The sequence below is a fragment of the Microcebus murinus genome, chromosome 17 (assembly GCF_040939455.1).
Source record: "Microcebus murinus isolate Inina chromosome 17, M.murinus_Inina_mat1.0, whole genome shotgun sequence".
In the NCBI taxonomy this organism is placed as follows: Eukaryota; Metazoa; Chordata; class Mammalia; order Primates; family Cheirogaleidae; genus Microcebus; species Microcebus murinus.
In genome coordinates this window covers 5549184-5564952 of record NC_134120.1, presented here as the reverse complement: position 1 = coordinate 5564952, position 15769 = coordinate 5549184, and positions in this window count along the sequence as shown.

Here is a 15769-nt window from a genome sequence, read left to right as displayed (position 1 = left end):
TTATTTTTTTCTCCCAGCTTTGGGGATCTCACATTTTGCCAGTTTTCCATAGAAACCATCAGTGTCTCATTTTCTTTTTTTTTAATTTAATTATATTTTTTTTTAAATTTTTTTTATTACTTCATATTATGGGAGTACAGATATTGTTAGGGTTACATATCTTGCCCCTGCTCCCCTCCCCCACCCCACTATGCCAGAGCTTTTAGCGTGTCCAGACTCCAGGTGGTGTGCACCAAACCCACCGTGTAAGTGCATACCCTTCCCCTCCTTCCCCTTCCACCTGCCCACTTCCCGATTACAGATTTTTTTCAGACATTTTGGTTACAATGTATATCTTTATCTCTCCCTAAAAAGGGATAGAGGTAATCCCTTCCCCTCTACCCCCCTCTCTGCAATGCCCGCCACTTCCTTAAGATGTGGGTCTCCCCTCCAAAATCCCTGTTGAACACTACCAATTTTCAATTCCCTGCCTGACTATCCATTTTCTTCCAGAAACCACAAAATCTGGAGTGTTCCAGGCTTTACTTCATTATTCCTTCTCCCTTTTTAGAAGTTATTGCTCATTTTCTAGGTGATGTCATTTTATCCACAGATATAATTTAAATACTAGTAATTGCCACATTTCTGTCTGTAGATTCCATGTCTCCACTGAGCTTGAAACTCTTATGTTATGTTTGATTGCCTACTGAGTATCTCACCTTAGAATCCTGAAAAGTGGTTTAATGTTGATGTGTATGAACCTGTCATCACCTGTCTTCAACCTGTCCCCACAGTCTACATGTTCCCATGTCAATAGATGGCCCAACCACCATGACCAGCCTCATATCCACGAGTCCTTTTTTTCCCTCATAATGAAATCCTTAGCTGATTGTATTGGCTATAAATTCAAAGCGCATCATGAATTTGTACACATCTCACCAACTCTACTACCATCAACCTGTCCAAGCCACTGGCTCCATGGTAGCATACCCAGAGAATCTGACTTAATCAATCTGGGGTGTGGTCAGGGCATCACAAGTGTTAAAAGTTTTCCAGATGTTTCAAATAAGTAACACAGTTTGAGGACCACTGCTGCAGCCAAAATACTCTTTTTGCTTTTATTTGGATAAGCCAAACTCAGTCCCACACTTAGCCCTGGGGCACACTCCCCTACCCCATTGACTGACTAATAATAACTCATAGCTTCCCCTTCCCTTTTTCAGTCAAACTGCAGTTGCCTCACTCAGAGGCCAAAGATGGGACCTAATTCCTAATCAATGACTGTTTTACAGGGGAACCAAGGACAGCCTTCAGGTGGGACAAATTCTGTGGTGCAGTTTCTGTTTCCTCTCAGAATCAGATTGAAGCCAGTTTCCAGCTAAAACAACATTTTCTTTGGCTTCCTTGCCTTGCCTTATTGTGCTTCCCTCATCTATACAAGAACCCCCATCTCTCTCTCTTTGCGACTAGGGAACCCGACTCACATAGCCATATTAGCTTCTTTGCACCTGCTCTTCTACATGCCAGGATGTTCTTTCCAAATATTGTCACACAGCTTTCTCTCATCATTCAAGTCCTTGCTCAAATGTCACACCCTAAGATGCATTTATTATTACTTCATTTAATGACATCTCTTTGCTATTATTCTTACAGACTTTATTATTCTGCTTATTTGGTCTATAACACTTTATACTAGGTACTGATATTATCTATTTGTGCATTTGTGTCTTTCCTACTGAAATGTAAACTCCATGAGGACATTGATTATCTTTGTATTATTCAAGGTTTTATTACCTCGGTGTCTTCAAAATATACTTACTGCTAGTAATTAGTGAGTAAATATTTGTTAAATGAATCAATCAATGAGTAAGCTCAAACTTGTTATTAGTAAGCCAGGAAGCATAGGAATCAACTAGAATGTTTGTACATTACTAAGTACAATCTGGTATTTTGGGGGTTCTCCAGCAGTCCCTGTGGGTTAGACCTGCTAACTGATGACTGGGTTATATTCCACTAAGCAATTATGATAATTCAATTCCACCATGAATGAGTCAACTCTATAATTAAAGTAGGAATGAAGTAATGCATTAAAAATACTTATTACCTTCCGTAATTTAGATATAATGCTAGACAATGGGATACAAAGACACACAGACTCATTACACAGGGGTCATAGTCTAATGATGAAGACAATACATATTCACATAATTAAATTATATTGAGATTAATATTAAGAGAAATGATAGAAATTTAGGGTGAGCCCGAACACACTGTGCTCAAGGGAAAAGGAAAGGGGAAAGTAGAAGGAGCGGGAGAAGACTTCACAGCAGTGATGCAGGAACAAATACTTGAACAGAAAATTGCTAAGAAGACAAGGAATAGAGGATGAGGGAATAACAAGTCAAAATCATAATGACAGAAAAATCATGATCATCTCTGAGAAGCTCAAGTAGCTCAATATGACCAGAACCTAGGGTAAAATTTAAAAAGTATCAATAAGTTAAACCATAAAGTGGGCGTATTTTCAACAAGTTGAAGTATTTTGGTTTTACCCAGTAATTATGGAGAGCTATTAAAGGTTTTTTTTAGTAAGACTTGTTATGGTCTCTCTTCCTAAAATGACAACTGTAGCTGCGATGAAGAAAGTTGGTGTGAGTTTGAGACACAAGAGGAATTAAAAAGAAATAATAATTTCCAGTCAGTGTTCCAGATAAAGGATGATAATCGTCTCAACTAAATGTATTTGTGAAATAGAAAGCATCAGATTCATCAAAAAACAATTTTGGGGCCACGTTGATATAACCTTAGAAGCATTTGGATGTGGATGAATGGAAGCAACGAATGCCGCAGATGTCAATAGACAATAGAAGAATCCAGGGATTCTATTGCTTAATTTAAAAAAAGGAAATATCATAAAAATAATGTAAAAACTGAGATAATCTGATTATTCATTGCAATTACACACTTTATGATGCCTGACCATATGTATTAAAGGTAAGTGAAGGTCAAGTATTTTTGGTCAAGTCTCCAAAAATTTAATCCTTGTAATATTCATTCAGATCCTGCTCTCGAGACTCCAGAATTTTGAGAACTCATTACCCTGATCTTCATGTTTTGTCCTGAGGTTGCATGCTGGTATAAGTAATTAGTGAAGGACTACATTTATCTTTCCTGATGGTATTATAGAAGTTTCAATCCTTGAATACCTATTTCCACATTTATGCCTCTCTCTGAAATGCAGTAATTTAGCATTTTTCCAGTCATATATCCCTGCATTCTGATGTTTGCTTCTCATTACACGAGGCAGTCAGACAGCTGGGAATTGTTTCCCTTTTCTTTTCCAATTTGATGCCTTTAGCTACAAGACTGTGAGTCTCTGCAATATTAATTAAGAATGCATTGCAGTCAATTAAAAAATAAAAGCACTACTGATGATGGCAGTCTTAACACTGAATTTTATTATTCCTTTTCCCATTAGTATTGTATTTCTCAGTTTATAAATTGTATATCTATAAGATACATAACATGACATTATTATTATATTATTATATAATATGATTATATTATTGCATTCAGATATTTTAAAAATGGAACAAAAATTACCTTTTAAAAATTACCTTTTAAAATTATTCTGGTAAAATATAAATAAAACAAAATATACATTTTAAACCATTTTTAAGTGTACAATTCAGTGGCATTAAGTACATTCACATTGTTGTACGACTATCACCACCATCCATGTCCAGAAATGTTTCATCTTCCCCAACTGGAACTCTGTACTCACGAAAGATCATTAACTCCCTATTTCCCTCTCCCCATCCCACTGTTCCATCTCTATGAATTTGACTAGTCTAAGTACCTCATATAAGTGGAATCATAGGGTGTTTTCTCTTTTGTGACTAGTTAATTTCACTTAGCATAATGTCCTCAACGTTTTTCCACGTTGCAACATGTGTCAGAATTCCCTTCTTTTTTAAACCTGATTAATATTTCACTGTATGTATATAGCACATTTTGTTCATTAGTTCTTCTATCAATGGACACTAGGATTGCTTCCATCTTTTTGGTATTGTGATTAGTGCTGCTATGAACATGGACATACAAATATGTGTTCGAGAACCTGCTTTCAATTTTGGGGGGTATATACCCAGAAGCAGAATTGCTAAATCACATGGTAATTATGTGTGTTTTTCTTTAAGAATTGTCATAACGTTTTTCACAAGGGCAGCCCCATTCCTACCAACAAATTGCAAGGGTTCTGATTTTTCTATATCTTCACCTACACTTGTTATTTTCTTCTTTTATTTTTAATAACAGTCCTAAAAGATGTACAATTACATTTTTTTAAATTTCAGCATATTATGGGGTACAAATGTTACATATGCTATATTTGCTCCACTCAAATCAGAGCTTCAAGCATGTCCATCCCCCAGATGATGCACTCTGCACCCATTAGGTGTGTATATACCTATCCCCTCTTCCCCCACCTGTCCAACACCTGATGAATGTTACTACCATATCAAGGGTTACAGTCCAGGGTTACAACCAAGGGTAGTAACCCTTGATAATGGTAGTAATCCATATCAATCAAGTTTTGATTATTTAATAGTTTTTGTAAAGCCAGTCAAAAGTCCTATTTCTTAAAATGAGACTCTACAAACTATAAATTATAGCTATGTTAGCTATTTTCAAAAATATTCTAAGAATAAATGATCATAAAATTTAAGAGTAGGAAACACAGGAATTTACTATTAGCTTTAAAACAGTAGAATTTTTAAAAATCACTTGGATAGATTGAAAGTTTCAATGTATTTTGCCAAAAATTTTGATTTACAGATGGTTTGGCAAAAATTCTGAATTAAAACAGCTTACAAAAATAGCTGCTAAGTGCCCAACACATTGATAATAACATTAGAGCATTCTAAGTCCTCAAAAATTAAAAAAAAATAGATTTTTGGAGATTTAAACTCTCATATTTAAATCTATTATATTTTTCAATCTTTAATGACTAGATATGGCTGTTTAAGGATGATAATTTTTAATTAGGCTCTCTGACACATTGCAACAGAAAAGTTATTTACCTAGACCTATAGAAATAATGTACATGCATAAAGTTAAAATTGTATTTTCTTCTCAAGAATATGCAATTAATACATAACTGTTAATAAAATAAACGAGAAAAGAAAAATGATCTTCAGAATTATCATTGACCTCCTGCTATGAGAAATAACTCAGAAGCTTAGGAAAAATTAAGTTCTCAAAAGCTGAGAACTCCTGAGATGGTTATTGGCATTTGTCAGACCACATATGTCAAGAGAGTTTTGTAGGGAATAACTGTAACATTTCAAGAGGCGTGAGCTGTTTGTTTGCTTGCTTTTTAGAATCTATTTTTTTTTTTTTTTTTTTTGAGACAGAGTCTCACTCTGTTGCCCCGGGCTAGAATGCCATGACATCAGCCTAACTCACAGCAACCTCAAACTCCTGGGCTCAAGCGATCCTCCAGCCTCAGCCTCCCGAGTAGCTGGGACTACAGGCATGCGCTAGCATGCCCGGCTAATTTTTTCTATATATTTTTAGTTGGCCAGTTGATTTTGTTCTTTTCTTTTAAGTAGAGACGGGGTCTTGCTGTTGCTCAGGCTGGTTTTGAACTCCTGACCTTGAGTGATCCATCCGCCTCAGCCTCCCAGAGTGCTAGGATTACAGGTGTGAGCCACCACGAGGCCTAGAATCTATTTTTTTTAGAGCAGTTCTCGGTCCACAGCAAAGCTGTGCAGAAAGCACAGAATTCCAGTATAAACCCACTCTCTGCCCCAACACAGCCTTCCGCCGGTAAACGTCCCCCACCGGAGTAATACAATTGTTATAATGGATGGACCAACTTAGGCACATCATTATTGCCCAAAGTCCACATTTACATTAGGGTTCACTTTAGCTGTTGTAGCTCTATAAAGTTTGACAAACATAAAATGACGCGTATCCACCATTATTGTATCATAACAAATAATACTTCCACCACCCTAAAGCTTCCCTCTGCTCTGTGTGTTCACTCTCCCACCCCCCAGTTGAATTGTATTCATATTTTTGTCACTTAACTTTGTTTCCTAACTCTTTCCATCCTCACTGTGGCAGGCGCCTATAGCACAAGGAACATCATGACACGATGGTTCAGTGCTGGGCATCAGGTGTGGTTAAAGATCACTCCTTCCATTGCCTCCTTAGCCATGGACACATTTCTTAACTCCTCAGAATCTTAATTTCCTTCTTTGCAAACCATATAGTCAGAGCACATATAGTACAGGGTTAATGTAGAATATAAATATGTAAGAAATTGGTGATCCCAGTGCCTAGTACATGGTAGCGAATGGTAGGATGAGTTAGGAAGGCAAGTTGAGCTGGAGAAGAAATTCACTTTGTGCAGGCAGCACGCTGGCGGCTCTGCACACAATTCTGATTGTTCTACGTCGCATTTATGCATTATGCCTAGTCCTCTGAATCCAAAATATGCCCTCCTAAATCCAGTTTGAGTGGACAGCATTGTCAAAAATGGGTAATGACATCTGGTATACAATGGATAATGAAATCTGGTAAATACAAACATTACTATAAAACAATGGAGACATTTTTCATAATCCCACTTGGGAAAATTTCAAAAGTATTTCAACAAGCTTTTCTGTAGTGTAGTATTTTTTGCTAGAAATTAATTACTTTTAAGAAAGTATAAATGCAATGTAGAACAACTGGAATCATGCCATGTAGTAAGCATTAACATTATTAGCTGTGTTAATGATTTTACCAAGTTCGTTCCTCTTTCTATGCTGTGGGTTTTTATATACTATTCTTAATTATAATTTTAAGAAGCTAAGACCACAAACTTTTAACTCAGATTCCTGAATAAAAACTCAGTTGGCAGATTCTAAAAAGAACAACTTGTACCTGAGATTATATAATTGACAAGTAGACACATTGGGATAATAAATATTAGAGAAGATAAGTTAAAAGGCACATTTACATCAGTGATTCAGGCTTGAAACCATAATTACAAGGTTTGTTCACTGAAAAGCTTTGCTTACTAAGTGTGGATGTGTTGAAATGAGTTAGAAATGAGTTAAACTGTGGTCTTCTGACTTAAAAAGTATGTCAAAAATCATTTTTAAAAAGATTTTTCAGACTGATGTTTCTAGTCATCAGTTTTTAATAGGTTATAACTTAAGGGCAGACCAGAAACAAATACATTAATATAATTGGTATATATAAATGAAGGGTGAAATGATAAAATATAATTTCATGTTTTGGAAGAAGGAAATAAATTAAAATACTGTTTTCTTATTCTGAATTTGGAGATTCAAGCTGTGTACAAATCAAGTGAAAGTTTAAAAATCATTTTTATACTAAATATATTAAGAAATATGTATTAAAATGGCTAAGCATTAAACTCATAAAATTTGACAAAAATCTTTTCTAACGTTAGGCAAAACAACAAACTTTTCTGAGCTCCACTTGCTCATAAACATAACGATTTCTACGCAGCTCACAGGATTATAAGAATCATATATTGATATAAAAGTGATTTGTAAATTATGAAGTTCTATATGCCGCTATTATTATTCCCTGCTGAAGCTGTAAATCTCACATATTGTAATAGCATTTTGTAAAAAAGTAATTCTTCAAACTGCAGATGTAGAGAGATGACCATCATGAATAAATGTCTCAATTTTGACATATTAAAAATAGATACATGAGTTTCCAACATAACACATTTCCAAGCATATGATAACATACAAAAAATTTCAACTGGCACCCCAGTACCTCCAAAAAGATACCTCTCAAAACAAGCAACTCTTACAGATTAAAATCCATAGTTTATTTCATGAATTTAGAATAATTCCAAGTCATTTTTCAAACTCCTGACCTCTAGCAATCCGCCCACCTCGGCCTCCCAGAGAGCTAGGATTACAGGCGTGAGCCACCGTGCCCAGCCCTAAGTCATTTTTAAAATATTTTAATACATTGTATTTTCTCTTAAGACAGAGCAATAGTTTTCAAGAAATATGTAAGTCCCATAACTTTTGCTAAACACTTGCATACTGTATAAGTTATCCAACACATAAACAAATCTGATCAAACAATAAGTTCCTTTAACTAATGCATGCTGGTAATCATTTTTATCATTTACTAGTGAATTTTTTTCCTCTGTATTTAAGGATTTGATTTATTTTCCGATGTAACCAAATTCCCAACGAGAGAAAATAATCACAGATAAGAATCTCTCTCTCTTCTAACACTTTTCCTTCTGCATTTTTCCCACAAATGTTATTAGCACTTTTTATCATGCTTTTGATACAAATATCCTTGAACTGATTCTACCTGCTGTACTGAACACCATGATGATGAAGATGGAGAAAAAACTGTCACTTTATATATGGAGCTGATGATATCCTATTTGCACCTTTTAAAACTATTCTTTCAGATTCCCTTCAGTTGCTTGTTTCCAAGATGTGGTTCTTACTTTTTCCATGACTGATAAAAGGGCTGTTCTTCTACCACTACAATTTCAGCTCATATTCACTAGATCAACTATGAGGGGCTTTGCCAGTGCTCACCTATATTTTCGGTAACCTGCCCGTGCTGAACCCCGGACTATAGGATTTCTGAGCCCCGCAAGATTGGAATGATGCATGAGATTCCTGTTGTGATCATAACAAACTATCACAAATTTAGCTCCTTAAAACTATCCTAGCTTGTACTAGCATGTACTATTAAGGAAATAACTACTTTATTTATGTCATAACTGTTCTAAAATATTCTTACTCCATTGTAACAAGTACTGTATAACACTATATGGCTTAAAATAGAGAAGTGTGGTTCACTAGTGTAATATTCCCAGCTGGTGAGACTGCTTGCTGGGAGCAGTTATCCTCCGTATACTTAATAAAGTACAGGGTGACAGTGACTCTGCAGCCAGGGGAATTCATGGTTGTGCAGGCTATGTGGAAGGAAAGAATTAGATGATTCTAAAATTGTAGCCTCCCACAATATTAGGATCATAAAATGATCAGTATGTGTAGGGGCACCCAGATTTCACCAGCCAACCTGCCCCTGAACCTCAGATCATTCACGAGGCAGAAGCAGTGGCTGTGCAATAGTTCTCATTTCCCTCTGCATTCAATTCGAGCACTGAAAGAAGACACTGTTTATGATTGGATTGTCCAGACATAATACCCAGACACATGAAGGCTTCACAGCCCAGACAACAAAGGCTGCATCACCAAGTGTGCAATCCAGCGCATGCTGTGTCCTTGACACTGGAGTGTTAAGCAATAGGGTCCTGGAACATCACTGATAAGAGAAATCTTTCTAACCCAGTGCTCACCACTCATCTGCAGGCTGTCTGAACTGGTGAAACTCCTCATCTGGGAAGAAAACACCTGGAAGCAGGAAAGATAGGGACAGAGTGTTCTTGTTAACTGTCTTGCGCTTGGGTGCCCCCAGGAGACTCTTCGCCAGCCGGCAGATGTGGTTCTCAGAACTTGTGCTCTCTCCTCCCTTAGTCCGTTGTAATTCTGCATGTGTCATCAAATGCAGGAGGGCAGACCATATTAACCTGACCGGGTTACTGTTGTATGACAAAATTGCTCTTGTCAAAGGGAGTTTCTGCACCCTAGCTAACTCTACATGTTGCAAACCAATCGAAGCAGCAGCATCTGTGGTGCCCACCCAGGATTCTGAGATCTATTCTCTTGTCTGGTCCAGCCCTGACTCCCCAAGCTACTGGTTTAGGGGATGGGTTCCAATATTATGCATGAGTTTTCTATTCCTGTTTATTGTCCCAGCTTCTTCTACTATCTAAAAAGCAATGTCAGTGACACTTCTCACAGCATTTATGAATTGAAGTGGAATTGGTTGCAGTTACAGTGGGATAGGAGGTAGAGAGGACACACTTTGAAATCAGGTAGACTGAAAAGAAGGGATAAACTTATGCCTAAGACAAATGTTGTTCAAGCCAATTTTCTGTAAAGGAAATTAGCCTTCTGCAGAGCTCCATGGAAACTTGATATAGCTAAATATTTAATTAATACAAGCTATACTAGTGGAGCAGGCATTGGCAATCTTTTTCTGACAAGGGCGAGATAGTTGATATTTATAAATGGCAATCACTTACAGTGTATGTTTGCGACTATTCAGTTCTATCATTGTGGCATGAAAGCAGCATAGGTGACATGCAAACAAATAGGTCTGGCCCAATAAAACTTTATTTACAAAAGCAGGTGGCAAGCAAGAGTTTGCCTGTGGGCTGTTGTTTTCTGACCCCTGTGGTACAGTGACAAAAGAGCAGACTAAGGACTGGAAGTAACTGAGCCTTTGCATCATACCACTCTAACCACAAAGCTTAGGGCCCAGTTCCTAGGAGGTGGGCTGGTTGCTTTCTTCTAGTAACTTTGATGACAAAACTTCCTCTGAGACTGTCAGCTATACCTGTATGTCTGTGCTCTAGCCTGACTCTGCTGAGGAAGAAACTTGGCTTCCCTAATCAATACAAATAGAGTTTAGAACAGGGTTAGAGACCAAAGTTTCACAGTGTCATACAATTGTAGCCACCAGGCTTGGATCCCAGCCCTGATTATGTCAGAAGAGGGCTGCTGCTTCACCAGTCATGCAGCTTAAAGTCTCCCCAAAAGAATAACAAGGATCTGATACCCAAGAGTCTGATATGTGGTCTTGCTTGATTCAAAGACCATGGTAACAACAAGGCACTCACTAAACATCAGCTAGGGTTCCTGTCTACATGGTGCAGTATCTTCTCAGATTGGGCAAAAGCTTTTTACCCATTCTTGACCCTTCTTTGCAAAGGGAGCTTTAATCATAGCTTTATTGAACTCCCTCTCTCTCTGCCCCTTCATTCATTCTTCCCCAGGAAAGAAGAGGAAAGTCATCTAATTAACAAATTGGGAAAAATAAATTAAGCATGCTAAGTTCAGCTCCCCACTTCTTTTGTTGATTGGACTACTAGCAAGAAGCAGAAAGCCTACATCCCCCACTGTGGCTCCACATCATGAATTTTCACACGAAGAATGTACTTTCATTGAGACACATGCACGGTTGAACATATGTCTAGAAAGAAGGTCAGCACTGGAAAGCCCAGTTGTTCACAGATAAAATCCACACTTTCATCAGTAGTAAAAATGGTATTTTCTTTACCCACCTGATAATCTCCCTGTCTGTCCTCCAATTGCTTCAGAAATTGGGCAGAAACAGGATGTCACGTATTAGGTTCCCCTTTGGCACCCCAAGCAGCATCATTGCCAGATGAAGCCTCAGGATTACTAAGTGCTACCATTCATTCCATGGGCTCTGGAATTTTGAGAAAATTTAGAGCCGTGAGACACTCAGAACCCATGATTCTTTATTTTTGTGGATGTAATCTATTTCCCAGGACTAGAGTTTGGGGTTATTATGTAAGCGTAAGAGAACTTTCTTTAGCTGCCCAACATGGCTATTCCAGTAAGCCAATCATCAATTAACTATTACCTAAAACCCCTGTGAGCCAAACCATTCTGATGACCACTAAAGCAGTATTGCTTAATATAAAAATGCATGTGCCTTGTCTCTGGTGGCCCAACCTGGAACTCACCCATGCCTAGTGAATTCAGAGAGCCCATTGAAATGGCAGAGTGTGCTACTACCCTCACCAGACTGCAGAAATCTGCCACAATAGTGTTTTCCTAAAAACCTACAACTCTACCAAATTGTCTGCAAAAGCTATGGTAAACAGATGGTGATTTGGGGCCATTGCAGGGAATAGTTAGGAGGAAAAAGTTTTATTTCACATAATAAATGTAGCCCAATATTTCAGTGCTCTAAAATTTGGGGGTTCTTCTCATTATAACAAGAATTGTGTGTGTCATGGGAATAATTAGACCTCTCCCCATAACTTAATTTAGCACATTGAATCTGCAAACTCTAATAAGTGTACTTGCACTAAAAAATTAAGTTTTCCTATAATTATATTCTCCTCTCATTGATGTAACTCCTGTGAAATGCCCCTCATGGCTTGGGCTGGCATAGGAGGCCCAGTATACTACTGAGCTTCTTTCTCTGAGTCATTTCATCTTCCTACATTTCACCATTTTCAGTCTTCAAGCTCTGACTCATTCATCATCAGTGCACTAAATTTTTATGAGAACTTGAAAAGCTGTGAGGTATAACTGATATCCTACCTTAGCTACCTGAAAAATCAATATTTGAGTTTGTTTTGTAAGTATCTTAGCCACAGGGCTGGAAATGATAAGAAATTGTTTCCACAATTAAAGAAAAGCCCTTGGTTTTGGCCTATGAAATGAGGAAGGGATTTAAGAAATTTGAGGATTTCATTCAATTTCTTTTCTTGTCTGTCTAGTTCTGGTTAAGTATGGCATCTCCACCCCTAAGCACAGATGCCCCAGATGGAGTCATTGAATTCTTCAAGCTCTTGACACTGGTATCAGTCAGGGTCCACCATGAAACAGAGCATTCAAATAGGAAAAATTAGAAGATTTTATTAAGGGAGCATTTTAAAAGTTGTGAGAATGATTAAGTGAAACCAAGAGATTTTAAGCATCCCCAGCTAGAAGTTACCACCAATACTGAGCTGGGTAGTACTCCCCAAAATCCATGTCATTCAAAAAAATCTCTTATTTGGTCTTTGTTGGGGGCTGATTCTGGTGTTATGCCTTATACTAATCATTCACTATAGCCTGTAATGTACGTGTGCTTCATGACGCAGCGGTAATCAGCATTTTCTTCAGACATGGTTGCTGCCTCGTGACATGATAAGAGGCCTGAGTTTCTGCACGTGAGCAAATGTTGTCCAACTCCCACACGGAGGGCCCCCATGGTGGGAGTCTGAAGGCCGTAAGTATAAGAAGAACATTCCCAAGGCCTGGCCCCCGTATGATGGTTGGTAGTCAATGACGGGTAAGACTCCTCAAGGGAGGGGCAACCTAAGACAGCACAACTGGGGGGGGGGTGGTCGCTGGCTGGGGAGCCACTGGCTGGGAAAGAGAACAAGAAGTTCTTCAGATGGCTGCATTGCTATATGTTGCTTATCTCGGCCTTGGCTTTTGAGCTAGATCTGGCGCCTTAAGTAACCGTTTTGAGGTCTGAGATCATGGGACCATTGTTCCCTCATGAAGCAACTCCAGAATTGATAGCTATTGCTGCTATGCTCAGATGCTCACGTACAAGGAACTAACCTTGGGTCTGGGGGGTATAAAAATAAAGCAACCAGTGCATTGGGCACTCGAGTCATGTCATGTCCTTGTATGTCTGTGTCATTATTTTATGTTCTGTGTCCATCCTCTGTCCTGTAATCAGGCCACGACAGGTCTTGGTGGTCTTATTTGGAAGTAGGGCCATTGCACATGTAATTAGTTAAGATTAATTAATTCCAGAGTAGGGTAGCCCCTGAATTTAATATGACTGGTGTCCCTACATGAAGAGCAGAAGAGACACAGAGACAGATACAAGGAGAACACCACATGGTGACAGCGGCAGAAATTGGAGTGAAGCATCTACAAGCCAAGGCACACCAACAATTGCCTGTAACACTGAAGGTTAAAATAAAAATAAAAATTAAAAAAAAAAAATAAACATGTACCAGAGTCTCTCTCAGAGCCCTCCAGAAGGAAAAGACACCTGGATTTCTGACTCCCCACAAAAGTGTTCAATAACAAAGATCTGTTGCTTTAATCCACCCAGCTTGTGGCACTTGGTTACATCCTCCCTGGGAAACTAACACACCTCCCACAAGGCCATGGATAAAGGATAGGCCCCCTTTAGAGAAACTTTGCTGAAATGGTCATTGCAATTCTGTAGCTTGGCAGGGAGGGACACAGGGAACAAATACTTCATTTTTCTGTGGTCCAGTATTTCACTAGTGCCTCCTTTTAGTGTAACACAGCCAGGAGCTTGAGAGCAAAGGAGCCTGCCAGTGCAGTTCCTGGAGTTCAGGCTTCCAGGCACAAAGCAAAGTGAGGAAAGGTGGAGTGTATCTGGAGAAGCAAAGGTAGGCCCCAGCACATTGTCTTTTTTTTTTTTTTTTTTTTTGAGACAGAGTCTTGCTTTGTTGCCCAGGCTATAGTGAGTGCTGTGGCGTCAGCCTAGCTCACAGCAACCTCAAGCTCCTGGGCTCAAGCAATCCTTTTACCTCAGCCTCCCGAGTAGCTGGGACTACAGGCATGCACCACCATTCCTGGCTAATTGTTTCTATATATATTCGTTGGCCAATTAATTTTTTTCTATTTTTTTTATTTATTTAATCATATTATGGAGGTACAAATATTGTTAGGGTTACAAATATTGCCCCTGCCCCCCCACCCTCCCCTCGATGTGTCCAATCCCCCGTGGTGTGCATCACACACGTTATGGAAGCATACACCCCTTTCCTCCTCCCCCCTCCTGCCTGCTCACCACCCGATAAAAAAGTTTTGTTTTGTTGACATTATGGTTACATTGTATATCTTTGCCTCTCCCTAAGAAGGGTTAGAGTTATGCCCTTCCCCTCTGGCGGGTTGGCTCACGCCTGTAATCCTAGCACTCTGGGAGGCCGAGGCGGGCGGATTGCTTGAGGTCAGGAGTTTGAAACCAGCCTGAGCAATCCGCCCGCCTCGGCCTCCCAGAGTGCTAGGATTACAGGCATGAGCCACCGTGCCCGGCCCAAAGTCTTGTCTTTTAATGGGCACCTTATGCTATGCGATGACTTAAATAGCTGCTTTTCCCCCACATGCTATTCCAGGATATCAAGCAACTCTGAATTACAGGCAAGGTGGGAGAATCTGGCTCAAAAGTGGAGACGCATGAATGTGATTCACTGATCACAGTCACTACAGAAATCACGCCACACAATGCACTTGTTAGAATATTATGATCTCTGCTACATGTATGCTGTCTCTCCTGCAGCCATGGCCAGTTCTGGTGCTGGTCATGGGACATCACTCCTGGCATCCCTGGCTGGATACAGGATTCCAACTTGGAGACTTGAGCAACTTGGACAACTGCTACCTGATATTAATATTGAGATTGAAATTTCTTATATCTATCTTCCAAGTGTGGTTAAAAAATGTCCCCTCCCTTCATCCATCCCAAGCTCTGTTCCTTCTGGAATTTGAGGGCCTTTTCAGCAAAATCCCCATATCCTAATCCTACTTTCGAATGTCCCTTCTTCTTTTGCTCTAAAGATGACCTGGATTTTGCTCTGCGGATGCTGCTTGCCCAGAAGACTTTTCGTGGTCTGATTTTCTTCTGACTCATCACGTCTCTCTGGGCCAGGAGGTGAAGAAGGGCCTTCCTATTCTTATGACAACTTTCAAAATATTCACTCTTATTCCAAAATAACCCCCCCCAACCATCATTATTATATTACCAACTATTTGCATTGTTGCTGTGATCTGTTAACCCTTGGGTCATTTCCTTTTATTTATGGAAATTTTAGCTACAGATTCATGTAATTTTTTAAAAAATTACCTCTGCCCGATGTCTTGGTGATTTCAATCTATATGTAGATGGTCTTTCCTGCACTCTGACCTCTAACTTATTTGTACCCTGCTCCTCTGAAAACCTTGCCCTTCTTCTTTAGTTTCATGGCCATGTCCTGGAAATTGTTACCTATAAACTGCAAAGCATCCCTGTTTGCCCTCCAACCACCTATCTTTCCAGCTAAGTTCCACTTGCATCCTGCTACTAATAATCCTTTTGCCCCAGTGAAACATCTAACTAATTAATCCCCCCATTCTTTTTAGCTTTTTATCCCCTTGAG